Source organism: Canis aureus, chromosome 36 (assembly GCF_053574225.1).
Source record: "Canis aureus isolate CA01 chromosome 36, VMU_Caureus_v.1.0, whole genome shotgun sequence".
NCBI classification, from domain to species: domain Eukaryota; kingdom Metazoa; phylum Chordata; class Mammalia; order Carnivora; family Canidae; genus Canis; species Canis aureus.
The window spans coordinates 11,096,707-11,113,572 of NC_135646.1; the positions used below are offsets into that span (position 1 = coordinate 11,096,707).

The window sequence follows — 16,866 nt, forward strand, 5'->3', positions numbered from 1 at the left end:
GAATTTAAATGAACAGAAAGATACTATTTGAGCAATGATGGAAAAATGATATACTAATTTCAGCTCTGTGGTATTTAATGAACCACATAATGTGCCATAGAGACTTCAGAGCTTTAACTGCAGAAATTCTCTAGAAACAATGCACTGCCTTGTAAGGAGAGGACAAGATGGCACAGAGCTGAAAGAAACCAGAGTGATCCAGATGGCTGGAACACGGGGAGCTTGAGCAAGTGATAGAAATGAAATGGGTAAGTCTGACTAATACAAACAAAAAATTTTTAAGAATGTATGATTACAGAGGAAGCAATGGTGAGATGAGTAAATTCCATTTCCCAAATATCTATATTTGTCTGGGTCTTGCGTTCCTTTAGAAGGAAATCTTTAGTCTGATAAGATTTTACATCTTCAGAGAAAATTTTTCACCTTTTGTGTGCCTTTTAAACTATACACGAAATCCTATAACATCTCATAATTACATTTTCCAGATGTTGTAATTCACGTACAGCTTTAAATATTATGGGGAGAGGGAGGCAAGTTTGCCAGGATCTTTTAACAAAAATCAGTTAAATTATATTCAGAAAACTAGCAAACTAAGGAGAAAAGACGATTGAGATCTATGACTCTTTGCACTGATTTTCAAAATTACAACTATGTTTTTTTAGAACAAGAAAAATGAGGGGCAATGATACTACTTAAAGGGGAGAACAGTTTTAGTAAATTCCTAAAGGAACACAATTTTCCCCCTTTTTTATTCCCATTTTCACCCTCAATTTCATTGTTTGAGTGTCAAGCGAGTTTAGAGTACAGAACTGAGTATCAAGTTCAACAACCCATTCTGATTCTTTGAATAGTAAGACATGTACCTTCTCAGGCCCCGGTTTCTGATCCTGAAATGAAAGCTTTGAATGAGTAGATTTTCAAGACCCCTCCTCATTCTAATAATTTCCAAGTCTTTAGTCCATCTTTCAGTTTAATTCCATTCAGTATGCTTTCTGCATGTTTTTCCACTGTGCTTTGCTTCTTACTGCATCTAATTGCATTGTTCTGGAATCAACTCAGATGAATAAAGTTATCTGACGGCGACATTCCAGATGGAAAATGTTGCTCGCTTCAGAAAAAAAGAAAAAAAAATATATATATAAAGAAAATATTTAAGACATGTTTAGGAACAACTGCTTTTAAGTTTAAAAAGTAGTCAAACCTTGTCCTAATCTATTATTAAAAATTTCTGATATTGAATATTGACTTTCTCACACATGTCACTAAGGAAAACTATTTATGAATCATTCCATTCCTCATTAAACTTCCAGCATGTGTTAAACATTTTTGGTATCTTTTCCTTATACATTTATAGTAAATTAACTATTCCAGGGGGGACACCAGGTACCCTAATATAAGGGACCTCGTTTTTGACAGACTTATTTCCATGTCTTACCTTAGAATATGTTGGTTGCTATAAGAACAAATTAGTGAACATGTGCTCCTAGTAAAAATTGGCTGTATATCCAACAACTACTTTTGTGAAAGCAAACTAGAAGCCTAGTATTTAAACAGGTAACGAGGTACACCTTTCATTGTTTATTCAGTCTTGTGTTGGCATCACATGGTGATTTGACCTTATTTTTATTTTTATTTATTTTTTTAAAGATTTTATTTATTTATTCATGAGAGACACACACAGAGAGAGGCAGAGACACAGGCAGAGGGAGAAGCAGACTCTATGTAGGGAGCCCAATGTGGGACTTGATCCCAGGATCCCGGGATCATACCCTGAGCTGAAGGCAGATGCTCAACCAATGAGCCACCCAGGCGTCCCTATTTTTATCTTTTTTACTTGACCTTATTTTATTTTCCATCTTCTGAGGGAGATTTTCAAGTTCTCTTTTAAAAAAAATTCTTTCCATTGTAATTACAGAGACCAAAATTATTTAGATGTTGTTTGATCTTTGTTAAAAATGAATAAGTTCTGTTAGGAGAAACATTCTTTTCTAAAACTTTAGAATATAATCACATTTCTCTTTTGCAATTAAGCATTTTTAGCCTATTCATGTAAGGACTTTTTAAATCCTTTCTTAGATTAAAGTATTGTCCTTAATTTAAATACTCTATCTAGAAACTAATGACCTGTACATTCATGAGATTACAATTTAATTTTAAAGGAAAAAGTTTGCATTTCAACACAAACAATAAAAATGATTAAGTTTCACCAACTTTTGAAAGTAAAGTAAGCCTCTTACATTGGCATATTTGTCGAGGGAGGATGATCTCATACATACTTTGATTAATTAGGAAAACAAAAGTTATCTCATAAAATTAATATGAAGACAGAGAGAGAAATTGATAGGATGAGGATGAACAGCAATAAGATATCATGGTCATAGAATTAGCCTTTTAATCATTATGAACACTTACTGCTTTGATGATAATTATGAGATAAATGTGCAGCTGATTTTCTTTAATAAAACAGGATGATTAAGTTACAGAATTATGAAATATGAGCTATATCTCTCCTTTCAGCCTCTCTCCACATTGCCATCACAAATAGAAACCAGCAATGGTCTGTTATTTGCATGAAGTTTTAATATTTTCTTTATGGAATTTTAATAATCCAAATATATAAATTTAAATGGAGAGTTGAAAGATTTAGGTAAGTTTGGCAGCAAATGTTAAATCTGATGTTTTATAGAACTTTAAGTTATTATCTGCAAAAGCTCTAGAAAGCAAAAGAAACTAAGTTTAAGTGGTGACATTGAGCGTAGAGAAAATCTTATTATCCCACTCTCTTCTACCCTTATTCTAACTTATTATTACTTAAAAAATATTGGTTAATAATTCAAGTTATGTTGCATTAAAATGTACACAAATTCACATTAAATGAGCTATGTTTAATTGTTCTGATATCCTTAGTATGAAAATCCTTTCCTTGCAAAGGTGTGAATTTTTTTTTTTTTTGTAATGTTTTATTTATTTATTCATGAGAGACAGAGAGAGGCAGAGGAGAAACAGGCAGAGGGAGAAGCAGACTCCATGCAGGGAGCCCGACGTGGTCTCCAGGATCATGCCCTGGACTGAAGGCGGCGCTAAACCGCTGAACCACCTGGGCTGCCCAAAAGGTGTGAATTTTATAATCTGCAGGGTATATACAATGTATATGGAAGAAATTTTTATGATCCCCGAAGTATAGTTATATCCTTTATCTCTGACATAGATCCCATTGAATAGAGTTCTGGAATCTAAATTTTCTGAATGGGTATGAATGTCAATTGTTTTTTAAAAGTGAACAATTATGGGAGGAAGTGATGCAACTCAACACCTTTTTTTTTCCCCAAATATCGAAATATTAATTTTATTAATTTCGACTTTTTTTAAAGTAAAGGTTGTTTTTTTACTTCCGTTGTAAAAGAACAGCTGCCAAATATGCCTAACTTTTAATTCTTTTGTTTTAAGGCATAGTAAAAAAATATAAAACTTGTTCTGTATGATTTGCTGATTTCAGCTAGGCTGTGCTTTTGTGTAGATGAAATATGAAATGATAAAGAAGCAGAATTTAGATGTACAAAGCCATTTTGTTACTGATGTGGCCTAAATCAGTCAGGTCTATTTGACCCAATATGGTTTTTCTTTGTACAACTGTGCTGCTTTTACCCCTCACTGAAAAGTCCATAAGGCTTTCATTGTATAAAAATAGAATTGTATCCATCCATCTCCATTTTAGTAGAAGTATAAATTCAATTATATTTGATAAAGTTAAAAGGAAATCTTCAAATTGTCCATTACACAAAAATAAAATAAAAGGCCCTTGTGCTGACTAGTTGGCCCATGAACAGAAATAAAATGTCACTTATATTTTGGCAATATCTATAGATTGTAGTACTACTATTTTTTACAGGTTGGATTTTATATAGTAGAATAGACAAAATTCCAACAGAAACAAACCATTTTGTTCCCCTCTGTATTTCTTGTTGCAGTGTTTGAAATAAAAAATGGTAATGGCCTAAGAAGGTATGTCATATTAACAACATTAATGGCAACTGCCTAAAAAGTCTGAGATTTAAAAAAAAAAAAAGGAATGATCAATAATGGATTATCGTGTTGCTAATTTTATCATAATGAAGTCCTTAGTGAAGAATAGTCATCAGATTTTTCAATTTGTCACTATTAATAGCACAATGATATAAAAGTGTATATTTTCCAAAATATATTTTGAAGCAGAACAGCCATTACTCCTCTGTTTATTAATTAGTACAGTTCATTCAATAAGCTACTCTTCTTTCATCCATTGGTATATATTTATTAAGCCCCTACAATGTTTTGTTCTAGATATTGGGTCTATATTGGCATGTGAAGGTGAGCAGGAAAGACAAGGGACCTTGAGACTAGGGAGGAAAAGCAAGTAATAAACACATAGGCAATACACAAGAAACCTCCATATAGTGGTAAGTCTTTTTGATGGGGAGACCAGAGAAGACCTTTCTGTGGAGGTGATGGATGAACTGAGACCTCAAGAACAGGAAGCAGCCAACCATAAAAAGATCTGGTGATTTATTGGGACCAAAATATTTCAGATTTTGCATTAGGCCCTGGAAACGCAATGAGGAATAAAATGAGACAATGCCCTCAAGGAGCTCACAATGAATAATTTCTGCTTACTTTTTTTGGGTTGGGATCATTTAGGATCCATCGTATTCACAAAGTCTCATTAGTTCAATAAACATGCATTAAAAATATTAAATGCATAAACTGGCATCAGTTTAAAACTTGGCATTTACTATTACCCTTCTCACATATATGACTTATTAACATGATGTATGATTTTATGTCTTACTTATCAAGGATGCTTTAGGTTCATAGTACTGGAAATACTTCTCTTGGTCTTTTTAGTTAAAGTGGTATTGCAGTCCACTGCCCTTAAATCTGTCTGCTAACTTACTTCTAATATACCTCATTCCCTCTTGCTTGCTGACTATTCTCTCACGTGATAAATAACTCTGCCTTATCAAGGTCAGTTGGAAAGGCCCCTTTTACATATCTCATAAATTTTAGCCAGGTGCCACTGATGTGAGATTAATGTAATGGCACCATGGCAAGCACTCAAGCTTGTCTTAATTATGCTAAGGTTGCTGGTTCACCGTTTCTCTTCATCTGTCTCCTGCTTTAGGGAACACTAAACACTATGTCATTAGATTGTCTGTTCCACAACATTGGCTCTTTGCATTTACAAAGTCATCAGATGGCTTATGACATAGCTTTTCTAAGAAATTAAATTAAACAAATAGTGAAAACAAAAATTAGGGGTAAAGTGCCTGAAAAAGAGAAGGTTTTGAATTGTAATCAGAAGAGGGGAAAAAAAAAATCCTCTGTGTTCCATAGTGATTGTCCACTGAGCAATGAGTTATTCACCTGATCACAAAGAACATTTTGGCTCTGGGTGATCTCAGGTATGAATAATTATGAGGTTCCTTTACTTTTAAGAATGAAGACTCCTCGTGTGTGCTATTGGCCATGATCCATGTGCACATTCTCAGAAACCTTTCTCCCTAACCTCCCTTCCCTTTGTGAATGACTAGTTTCCAGGGGGAAGCTATCTCCAAGCCATATGTCCTACATGGCTGTTTAATTACCTCATCTATTTTTGCTTAAAATCCCCATCTACATTCCAGAAGGCATTCTAGCTTAGTCTCTTGTTGAATTGGGAATAAACACAGTTCACTGCCCTGGTTTTTCAAATTTGTGATGATTTGTTTTGATTCTGCTCTCCAGATATTAATATGCTTTTTATGAGGGAACATATAGCTAAATTGTCATCTTCCCTTAATTTCTTAATTTGAGTAAAAATCCTTTTTTAAATGGTTACTATGTTCCAAGGGCTCTGCTCAATCATGGTTATACAAATGAATATAAAATAGTGGAACTCGAGATACCTGAGATAATGATAATTGTTTGTAAGTGATGAAATAACTTGAGAATAATGCTTTGATTAATTATATGGACCCTGGAACCACATTTCTTAGGTTTAAATCCTGCCCCCACCATTTTCCTAGTTATATGACCTCTGACAAGTTAGTTCACTTTTTCATGCTTCATTTCCTCATCTTTAAAATATGAATAATAATACTACTGACCTCCTGACATTATTTTAAGGACACTAGAAGAACGTAAAAGCATATGGGTCAATGGTTGATTCATATTGAGTGCTATTGCAGGGTGTTTCCTATTACTATCTGGACTCTTCTTAGGCCACTAGTTCACAATGTACTTCTTGTGTTTGCTTTTGCAAACATTTTATTTTTTTATTTTATTTTTTTTTAATTTTTATTTATTTATGATAGAGAGAGAGAGAGAGAGAGAGAGAGAGGCAGAGACACAGGCAGAGGGAGAAGCAGGCTCCATGCACCGGGAGCCCGGTGTGGGATTCGATCCCCCGTCTCCAGGATCGCGCCCTGGGCCAAAGGCAGGCGCCAAACCGCTGCGCCACCCAGGGTTCCCTTTTGCAAACATTTTAAACCTTAGAATTCAAAAACTCTGCATGTCAAATATGTAGCATTACATATTTGCTATTTATTTTACGAAAGAATGAGAGATAACTATAAGAATAGGTAAAATAAGAACACCAACTGGTTAATAAAAACAGTTTAATATGTCATATGATAGTCTTACAACTAGGTAAAAAACTAATACTAAGAAATAAAACTTTCTCACATTTCTGTAATATCAGCCCCTGAGCAATGAATCTCGAGTGGAGAGTTCTGTATTTTCTTTTTCTTTCCAGAAAAGGTAAAGGAATCCCATGAAGGAATACTGTGTTGGTTAGGAAATCCACATATGTAAAGTTGTAATGATCCTCACTGTTTATTTTATTTTATTTTATTTTATTTTATTTTATTTTATTTTATTTTATTTTATTTTATTTTATTTTATTTTTAATTTTTTATTTATTTATGATACTCAACACAGAGAGAGAGAGAGAGAGAGAGAGAGAGAGGCAGAGACATAGGCAGAGGGAGAAGCAGGCTCCATGCACTGGGAGCCCGACGTGGGATTCGATCCCGGGTCTCCAGGATCGCGCCCTGGGCCAAAGGCAGGCGCCAAACTGCTGCGCCACCCAGGGATCCCCGATCCTCACTGTTTAGTGAATATATGTAAATATTTCAATGAGCAGTGTGTACATATTTGTATAATATATGTAGACTGGCTTAGCTTGCCAAGTAAGTCAAATGTATAGCTTTTATGTTTGAGGCCTTTATTTAATAATTTAGAAAGCATATATATTTGATAGCAGAGTTATAAATAATAATGTTATTTTCAAATCTCATATTTTTGAAAGATATCTTGAATTCTAAGTTCAATGGACTTTTAGCTTAGCTTCATATAGAGAAGTGGAAAATATTAATCTATAATTCTAAAAATTTGGAATTATTTCTACCCAACCAAAAAAAGTTGATCTCATATTAAAGGGTAGTGAATCAAATTTTAAAACTTTAATTACCAATGTCATTTGTGGTGATGACTGCAAGCTGGCCCATCTGTCAACCCATGTATTCCTGGTACTTTAACCCAGCAAACGTTTTTTCTTACCTTGAAGAAAGTCTGGTGCTGGTCAGGTGACTCTCCTCCAACCTGAGACTACAGATGGAAGAGATGACCCTAAGATTCTATAGGAGAGATAGCATAGGATTTGGGGGTTCCACTTCTCTGGGCATGGAAGTGACCCTGTCACATCCACTGACAATTCATTGACCACAACTTAATCATATCCCACCTCTAACTTTATGGAATAGTGAAAAACAAAGTCTTCTTGTGTGCCTAGAAGAGGAAAAAGGTGTAGGATTTGCTGAACACTTGGGATCGATTCATGATCCATTACTGTTTTTTCCTTTTATTAAAATTTTATATTAATTCCAGAATAGTTAGCATACAGTGTTATATTAGTTTCAAGTGTATAATACAGTGATTCAACAATTCCATATATACACCACTCAGTGCTTCCTATTTTTTAATTTTAAAATGATAAGGATACTGTATCTGTATGTCATAATCAAATTCAGTACTTTTTTGGCAAAGTGTGTGTGTGTGTGTGTGTGTGTACAAATATTTATGTGTATTAGTATTTATGATTAAACATTGCAAAAAAGGTAAAATCCTTTAATTTATGTTACCAATTGATATTTTTCATATGTTATTCAGTTGTGTTTAATTGACAAATATAATTATACATTCAGAAAATTTAACTCTGGTGATCTACACAATGTTCTCATCAGTTTTCTCAAATGTATTCTTGCTTTAAGAATTCTTTTCTTGAGGGATGCCTGGGTGGCTCAGCGGTTGAGCGCTCCTGCCTTTGGCTCAGGGTGTGATCCCAGTTCGGGGATCCAGTCCCACCCACATCAGGCTCCCTGTGATGAGCCTACTTCTCCCTCTGCCTTGTCTCTGCCTCTCCCTCTCTCTGTGTATCTCATGAATAAATAAATTAAATCTTTAAAAAATTTTTTTTCTTGGAAGCTTCTTCTTGCCTTTAAAATTTTTTTTCCCAGGAAAAATAGTATGTTATTATATTACTTAAAACAAATATTTCAGTGTCTTCTATTGTATACCTCATTAATGCATACCACCTTGATTGAGGTCTATTTCCTACTCTTCTGGCCATGCTTGATTCCTTCTCATTCCCATAAGAATATATCTGACCTCTCATTATTTTAGCTCCTTGTTGGGTCATTTAAACAAACCTGGTAATCTGATTTATTTTAAACACTGTAATAATAAATTCATTCACTGACAAAATATTTGTAGTCTAGTTCTTGTACAGTATGAGAAATCTTACCAAATCCATCTACTTACACACCAAGTTTTTATTGGGTGTCTCTTATTACATATCATGTGTCATATATTGTGTGGAACATAAATGTGAAAGGAAAAAAAGAGCCTTTGCTCAAGAAGTTTATAATTTACTTGCAAAATAAGGAAATGAAGTAATTTCAATTAATTATAATAAAAGCAGTGTCTTGATAAGAATAACAATAGAATAGAAAAAAATGAAGCCAGAGTTCTGAGAAAGGACAAAATACTTCTTTTTTTTTTTTTTCAGAGATTTTATTTATTTGAGAGAGGGAGAGAGAGCAAGAGAGAGCAAGAGCAGGGAGGAAAGGGAGAAGCAGATTCCTTGTGAGCAGGGAGCCCAATGTAGGGCTCAATCCCAGTACCATGACCTGAGCAGAAGACAGACACTTAACTGACTGAACCACCCAGGCCCCCCACAAAACACTTCTCATTAGGTAATGAGGTAAGGCTTCATGGAGAAGGAAGCATAATGATAGATGTCAAATGATAAATTTTTATCATTTATTTATATATTACACTTAAATATCATTCGACATATAGAGCATTTCTAAATAAAGGAGTACTAGGGTCAAAGGCATACAAATATTTCCCATATTGCAAGAACAGTTGGATATATTCAACTTAATGAATAATGGGACGTAGGAATATGGTGTAAAAAATGTAGGTCACAACATTTGGCTATGACAAGTTATGGAAATATTTCTTGAATGTTGACCCAAATCTAATAAATGGTTAGGCATTAGGCCACTAATACTTTTTTTGACATTATTGATTGCCATCATTTTATATTTGCCATATGAACAGGTGAATAAATCAAGGTGAAGAATATTGAGGCTGAATGGGATAAAATCTGGGTGAAGCTCTGCTTTCATTCTAAGGTTTCTGGCCTCTGAGGCACCTGGGTGACTCAGTGATTGAGCGTCTGCCTTCGGCTCAGGTCATGATTCCGAGGTTCTGGGATTGAGTCCCACATCAGGCTCCCTGCATGGAGCCTGCTTCTCCCTCTGCCTGTGTCTCTGCCTCTTTCTCTCTGTGTCTCCTGTGAATAAAGAAAATCTTTAAAAAAAGGGTCTTCCTCAAGCATAGGTCTTTAACAAAATGGCAATAGGAAATTAGTTAATTCTTATAAAAGAACAGGACGCAAGTTGCCGTGTAACCTCAGGAGAGTTATCTGAGCAAAACTTTTAGAGCATCTGGCCTTTGCTTCTCTTGACTTGGCTTCTGCTCCTTCTAAAGCAGAATGTAGATATGTGTCAACCTGGCAGCACTCTGCTTAAACACTTGATACTATTATTACTAAGTATATCTGGAGGAATTCCAAATCTAAATGTGGAGTTCATATTTGTGAGATAAAAGGAATAGGCTTTTATCAGGAAAAAAAATCTATTGGGAAGTGACTCTGATTCCCACTTATTAAACAAGAGAGCACTAAAGTAAAGTGCATTGACAATTGCAAAAATATAATTTTAGAAGAAATGCATAGCTCATAAAGATGATTTTTAATCACTGAAACAATGATTTTCCTTGTGATTTTGGAAAATTAATTGTAAGAAGGAAGAGCGTATTGCAGAAATTTTAAGAAACATTATAATTTGTAACCATGAAATAAAAAGAGATGGAAATGCTATCTACATAATTTAGAAAAAATCAAATATGAAAAAAAATATATTTTCTAACCTATTTTCTACCAACCTAGCATTACTTGTGTAACAAGCATGGCAAAATGGCAGATTAATGAAAAAGAGCTGGTATTACTAATGACCAAACCACCTCCTTTTCTTGCTTCCTTTAACAGGTGCTAACTTGTTGTCAGCTATTGTAACAGTGCTGAGGGTCAGAATCAGGTGGTGCTTCAGCCTTTATAGCTTTTCCATTCTATAAACAAATAGGCTCTCAATAAATAAATGAACAGATTTTAAAATATTAATCACATATTATAATAACTGCTCACAGAAATAAATAGAATACTGGAATATAGATAGAATTCTGGTTATCAGTTGCTGCATAGCAAACTACTGCAAAACTCATTGGTTTAAAATGGTTTATAATAATAGAAGATTTTTATTAATTATCTGGGATAAGATATTGAAGAAGCACAATGAGGATGGCTTGTCTGTGCTCTACAATGCCTAAGGCCTCAGCGAGAATGACTCTCCACACTCTCTCTTGCCCTTTTCTCCCTCCTTTCTTCTTGCTTTTCTTCTTTCCTTCCTTCCCAAAGTCTTTCCAAATGGTTAACTTGAGCTTCCCCAAAACATGACAGCCTCAGGGATATCAGACTTCTTACCTGTTAATTTAGGGCTTCAAGAGCAAATATTTCAAGAGAAAGAAAAGTGGACAGCTCCAGTCCTCTTAAAAGTTAGGCCAGAACTGACACAGTGTCATTTCTTGCTATTCACTATTAGTAAAAGTGGTCATAGTAAAGCCCTTTCAAAGGGAAAACTCCTTCCATACTTCACAATGGGAGGAACAAATGACTCAACTTCTCAGTCAACTTCGGGAATTTCTGATAAAAAAAGATATGCCTTAATCTCTATACTATAGTCACTAAAAACAAACAAAATGACAACAAACAATCTGAAGAGGAAACAGAAAAAAAATATTGCATTTTTTGATGTGCTTCTTATGAGGTATTTGGTGTTATGGTACCCAGTTATGGTTAAAGAAATCTGCACTCGTGCCACAGAAGTAGAAAACAAAGCAAGGAGTACATTCTGAATTAGTGAACCATTAGAATTTGGTTGAGTATGCATAAAAATGTCATATTATTTCCATAAAACTTCCATGAGTCAGAGAAAAACTGGTCTTGGATATTAGAATTTTTAACTCTGGTTCCTGAATCTCATTGTAATAACACAGACCAAAATTTGAAATTTCTGGGCCCATGTTTATTTGTATTGCCATAGCTATCAAGTGCTATCAATATCAATATTAAGTGCTTAATCTAATCATCATATTGAATTAACTTGAGTACCTATAATTAGATGCACAAATAATTTCTAATGGCAAAAAAATTTAAACTATATGTGTTACAACACTCAAGTATCAGTTGATAGCATATAACATGCACTTAATGAATGTGAATCATGCAAATCAGCTGGCTTGCCTCACACATGGATATGTGTGCACACATGACTACAGCTACATCCCACTCTTATGCATTCTAAAGGTGTGAAATTGAGTGTACCTGTCGTAAAGCATATTCATTGTTCTACTGTCTTACTTCTGCCTCTGATTTCTCCCTGGCATCCTGTTTTCTGGGGATGTGGGGAATGCCATTTAGGTGGATAAGTAGTCAGTGTAATTTCCAACTGCACTGCTAAATTGCAGTAACATTAAAAAAAGCAAATGACTTTTATGAACTATAGAAATTCCTGCAGTGATATGGTGACAGATCCCCATAGTTTTCTGGGCATTTTTGCTCTCTTTTGAATGCCTGTTGATGTTGGTTTCCCAATGTTAATCATGTACATTGTGTAACAGGAAGAATTTTAAAACCACATAATTTTTTTTTTGCCCACATTTAAATACTTTTATTGCAAAAACAGAAGTGCTAATGGCTTGTTGAATGGGTGTTTAAATCTTTGTATAAGGCCATCAAAAATGAAAAGGTCAATACAAATTGGATAATTTGAACTAATTTCTTCTCTGAATGAAAGATTTAAGATAAGAAGTTAGATTCTCTAAGATTCTTTTATTTTCTTCAATTTTTAATTTAAATTCTAGTTAGTTAAAGATAGTAAATATTAGCTCCAGGAGTAGAATTTAATGATTCATCACTTGCATATAACACCTGGTGCTCATCCCAAGTGCCCTCCGTAAGAGCCATCACCTATTTAGCCCATCTCTCTCCCATTTCCTGTGCAGCACCTTTCTAGGATTCTTTTAATTGACCTCTAATGTTTCTTTCAGAATTGCTAGCTCAATAAAAAAGGGGGTCAAAATATGATGTGAATACTATATAGTTCTTTATAGAACATTTTTTTCAACTCACTTTTAGTTATGGAAACAGAATAGGGCTTGGTAAGCTATGGTCCTGGGATCAAATCTGGCCTGCCACCTGCTTTGTAAATAAAAGATTTATTTTTAAAATTGTAGTTACTTTTTAAAAAAATATTTTTTTAAATTAAGGTGTAACTGACACTGTATTAGTTTCAAGTGTACACCATAATGATGTGGCATGTTACAAAATGATCACCATGATAAGTCTAGTTAACATCTGCCACCACACACAGTTACAGAGTTTATTTTACACATATAGTATCATGTCATCTCCAAATAGTAACAGTTTTACTTCTTCCTTTCCAATTTGGATAATTTTTTTGTTTTTCTTGCCTAATTATTCTGGCTGGAACTTCCAATACCATGCCATATGTAAGGGGTAAAAATTGGCATCCTTGTCTTGTTCATGATTATAGAGGAAAAGCTCTCAGCTTATTACCATTGAGTGTGATGTTAGCTGGAGACTTGTCATATATGGCTTTTATTATGTTGAGGTACATTCCCTCTATACACACTTTGTTGGAAGTTCTTATCATGAACGGATGTTGAATATTGTCAAATGTGTTATTTTTTCATTTATCGAGATGATTGTAAGTTTTTTATTCATTTTGTTAATATGGTGTATCAGATTGACTAATTTGTGAATGCTGAACCATTCTTGCATCCCTGGAATAAATCCCACTTGAGCATATTGTGCTCAATCCTTATAATTATTATTCCTTATAATGTATTATTGCATTCAGTTTGCTAATATATTGTTAAGGATTTTGCATCTATGTTCATCAAAGATGTTGTCCTATAATCTTGTGTGTGTGTGTGTGTGTGTGTGTGTGTGTGTTATCCTTAATTTGTTTTGGTACCAGGGTAACAGTGACCTTATGAGATAAGTTTAAAAGTGTTCTCACTTCTATTTTTTGGGAGAGTTTAGGAAGGATTGGTATTAATCTTTGAACATTTGGTGGCATTTACCAGTGAAGTCATCAGCCCTAGACTTTGGTTTGTAAGGTGTTTTTGAATTCCTGATTTAAGCTTTTTTTTTTCTTCTCCCTAATAATTGGTCTGTGCAGATTTTCTGGTTATTCATTATTTAGTCTGGGATGGTTGCATGTGTCTCAGAATTTACCCACTCCTTCTAGGTTGTTTAAGGTATTAGTAGATAATTTTTAATATTAGTCTCATATAATCCTTTCTGTGTCTATGTTATCATTGTAAAGTCCTTTTCATTTCTTTTTTTATTTACTTGTACCTACTTAAAAGTCTTCTTCCTTTTTTTTTTCTTGGTGACTCTAGCTAAAGACTTCCCGATTTAGTTTATATTTTCAAAGAACCAGCTCTTGATTTCATTGATCTTTTCTGTTGTCTTTTTAGCCTCTATTCTATTTATTTCTGCTCTGATCTTTGTTATTTTCTTCCTTCCACTAACCATGGGCTTAATTTTTTTTCATCACTCTTGAGGAGTAAGTAAATGTAGGTTGTTTAATTGAGATTTTTCTTGTTTCTTGAGTTAGGCATTTATTGCTATTAATATCCTTGTTAGAACTGCTTTTGCTGCATCCCATGAGTTTTGTTATGTTTTACGTCCATTTTCATTTGTCTCAATGGTTTTGTTGTTGTTGTTTTGTTTTTGATTTCTTCATTGACTCATTGGTTGTTTAGTTTTTGTAAATGAAAGTTTTAATGGAACATGGTCACACTCATTTGATTATGAATTTTCAGTAACTGCTTTCATGCTACAATACAGGATTGTGTAGGTATGTCAGAGACACATGGCCTGAAAATATTTGATTTACTATATGACCTTTTGCCGAAAAGTTCATTGACCCTGAAATTGGAGACTTAAATGCATATGTGAATTAATTCAAATAATAGTAGTACCTGTTTCAAAAATATAAGTCTGTATTTAGATATGTTCCTGCATATTTTGGTAGATATGCCAAAATGCATAGATATTTACATATTTGTATTAAACTGTACTAAGGTGGGTATGTCACATAATAATGTTTCAAAGAGCTACAAAGAGTTTTACATGACTTTGTTTTCTATGATATCTTGATTTTTGTTACATTAAATTTTATACCATTTTTCTGAAAGTCTTCTTGATCTTATTAGAGGATCAAAGTTGGTAGTGTAATCAAAACAATTTCCTTCCTCACCAATTTCATATCATTGTACTGAGAATTATGGTGAAATTTCTTGGCTATTTGATAATTTTAGACACACTTTTCTGCTCACTCCCTAAGCCAGCTTCTGTGAGATAACCTTTATGGTTCCCACCTCTCCTAGAGCATGCTAACTAGAAATTGTATTTGAGCGTTGATATTGTGGTGATGTTTAAGCCCTTTCTGTTGGAAAGACTAATTTTACATTGGGCACAGCACACTGTTGAGATTCAGATAATTGTAAATAATAATTACTCTATATTTTGACATGGCTATCACAGAATATATCCCTGACCTACTAACAATTCTCTAAGATGAGAATTAAATTGCTATCGGGCTATATAATTATTTTCCTGTGCCAGATTTAATGATGCCAGGTATAGAAATGAGAATGGATGAGAATGTTGTGCTTTGGGCTTTTTTGTTAGGGGAGCAGGCATGTTATCGAATTGTATCAACGAAAACATGTTATTCAAATTCTGAGTTTTTCTACTAAAACAATCACCTGAAATTTATACATTGAAATAAGCTAAGGTAAACTTGCCAGTTTACGTAGACCTATTCAAATGTGGCTTACTAAAGTTTTTTTTTTTTTTTTAACTTCTGTATACAATCTGGGATCTTGCTTTTATTATTACACATCAGTATGCAGTAATATTTACTAAATTTGTATTTGAAATAGGATAAATGGGTAATTTTCATGGGGGAATTATTTTCTTTTTATTGATATCTTCTTTTTTCATATTCTGATTTCACAAACATTATGGTTTATTGAAATGCATGTTCACAAAGCAGCTCTTCAATTTAGCTTTTCCCATTTGATTAAGGCTTGTTGAGCAAGAGGCAACCAAATTTGGTGGTGTGCAATATTTTGGCATTTTTATACTCAGTGTGTACACAGCTGTAATTTAGACCAGCTCTGACTAGCATCTAATCAACCACCACACTGAATATTTAGGCATTTGTTTATCTGCTAAATCTAGATTTCAAAGTCTCCAAACTTCAGGTATATACTAGGTATAAAATTATGTATTAGTATAGGTTTTGTTCATCAGTTTTGACAGAAATAAACCAAAGTTAAAAACCTTATGGGGATAATATCTGATTTTGTGAACAAAATCGAATATGAATCTCTCATTAACTTTTATCTTTTTTTTTTACCTTTTTCAATTTAAAAGCCTGATTTTTAATTGTAGCTACTGTAGCTGTGCTTTTTTTTTTTTTTAAGATTTTATTTATTTATTCATGAGAGACACATAGAGAGAGAGGTAGAGACACAGGCAGAGGGAGAAGCAGGCTCCATGCAGGGAACCTGACGTGGGACTCGATCCCGAGTCTCCAGGATCATGCTCTGGACTAAAGGTGACGCTAAATTGCTGAGCCACTGGGGCTGCCCAGTAGCTGTGGTTTAAATTTCAAACTTAGTTGGCAGGTATTCTCTTTATTTTAAAATCTTTTTTGTTAGCCTGAAGAAATATTCTGAAAGTATTCCACTAATAATAATAATCCTGTCACCAATATTACTCTTCAGTTAGAGAACGAGGCTTTTTCTTTTCAGCACTTCATTCATCTCTAGGATGATCTCCTCGTGTGTGAGCCATGCAGTTCCATTTGGAAGTATTCTCAGCAGCAGTAGTGAAAGATTAGTAGTTTCAATAGGTAACTGCTTTGAGATCTCACTTTAAAAAATCAGAAGTCTCTCTAGAACCCACTGAGCAAGGGCCAGGAGAGAACCAGCAAATTAGACTGAAACAACTTCTAGTGTTCTCTTTTGCAACAACAGTTCTTACTTGATTTTTGGTGGAGACTTTCCTCCATAAAACTGGGGGGAAACTCTTCTGGCTTGAGGCAGAAATATCTGATTAAAAGT

General features: G+C 34.0%; 1 protein-coding gene and 1 long non-coding RNA gene across 7 annotated transcripts in view; one reads left to right on the top strand and one right to left on the bottom strand.

The window, feature by feature from the left end:
* ERBB4 (erb-b2 receptor tyrosine kinase 4) overlaps nt 1-16,866 on the top strand; it is a 1,106,505-nt gene that overhangs the window by 270,112 nt on the left and 819,527 nt on the right. The gene's annotated exons all lie outside the window — the stretch shown is intronic.
* LOC144305948 (uncharacterized) overlaps nt 1-16,866 on the bottom strand; it is a 54,384-nt gene that overhangs the window by 35,439 nt on the left and 2,079 nt on the right. The window contains exon 2 of the long non-coding RNA XR_013372980.1: nt 864-1,108. This is a non-coding gene — a long non-coding RNA (uncharacterized LOC144305948). The remainder of the gene's footprint in view (nt 1-863; nt 1,109-16,866) is intronic.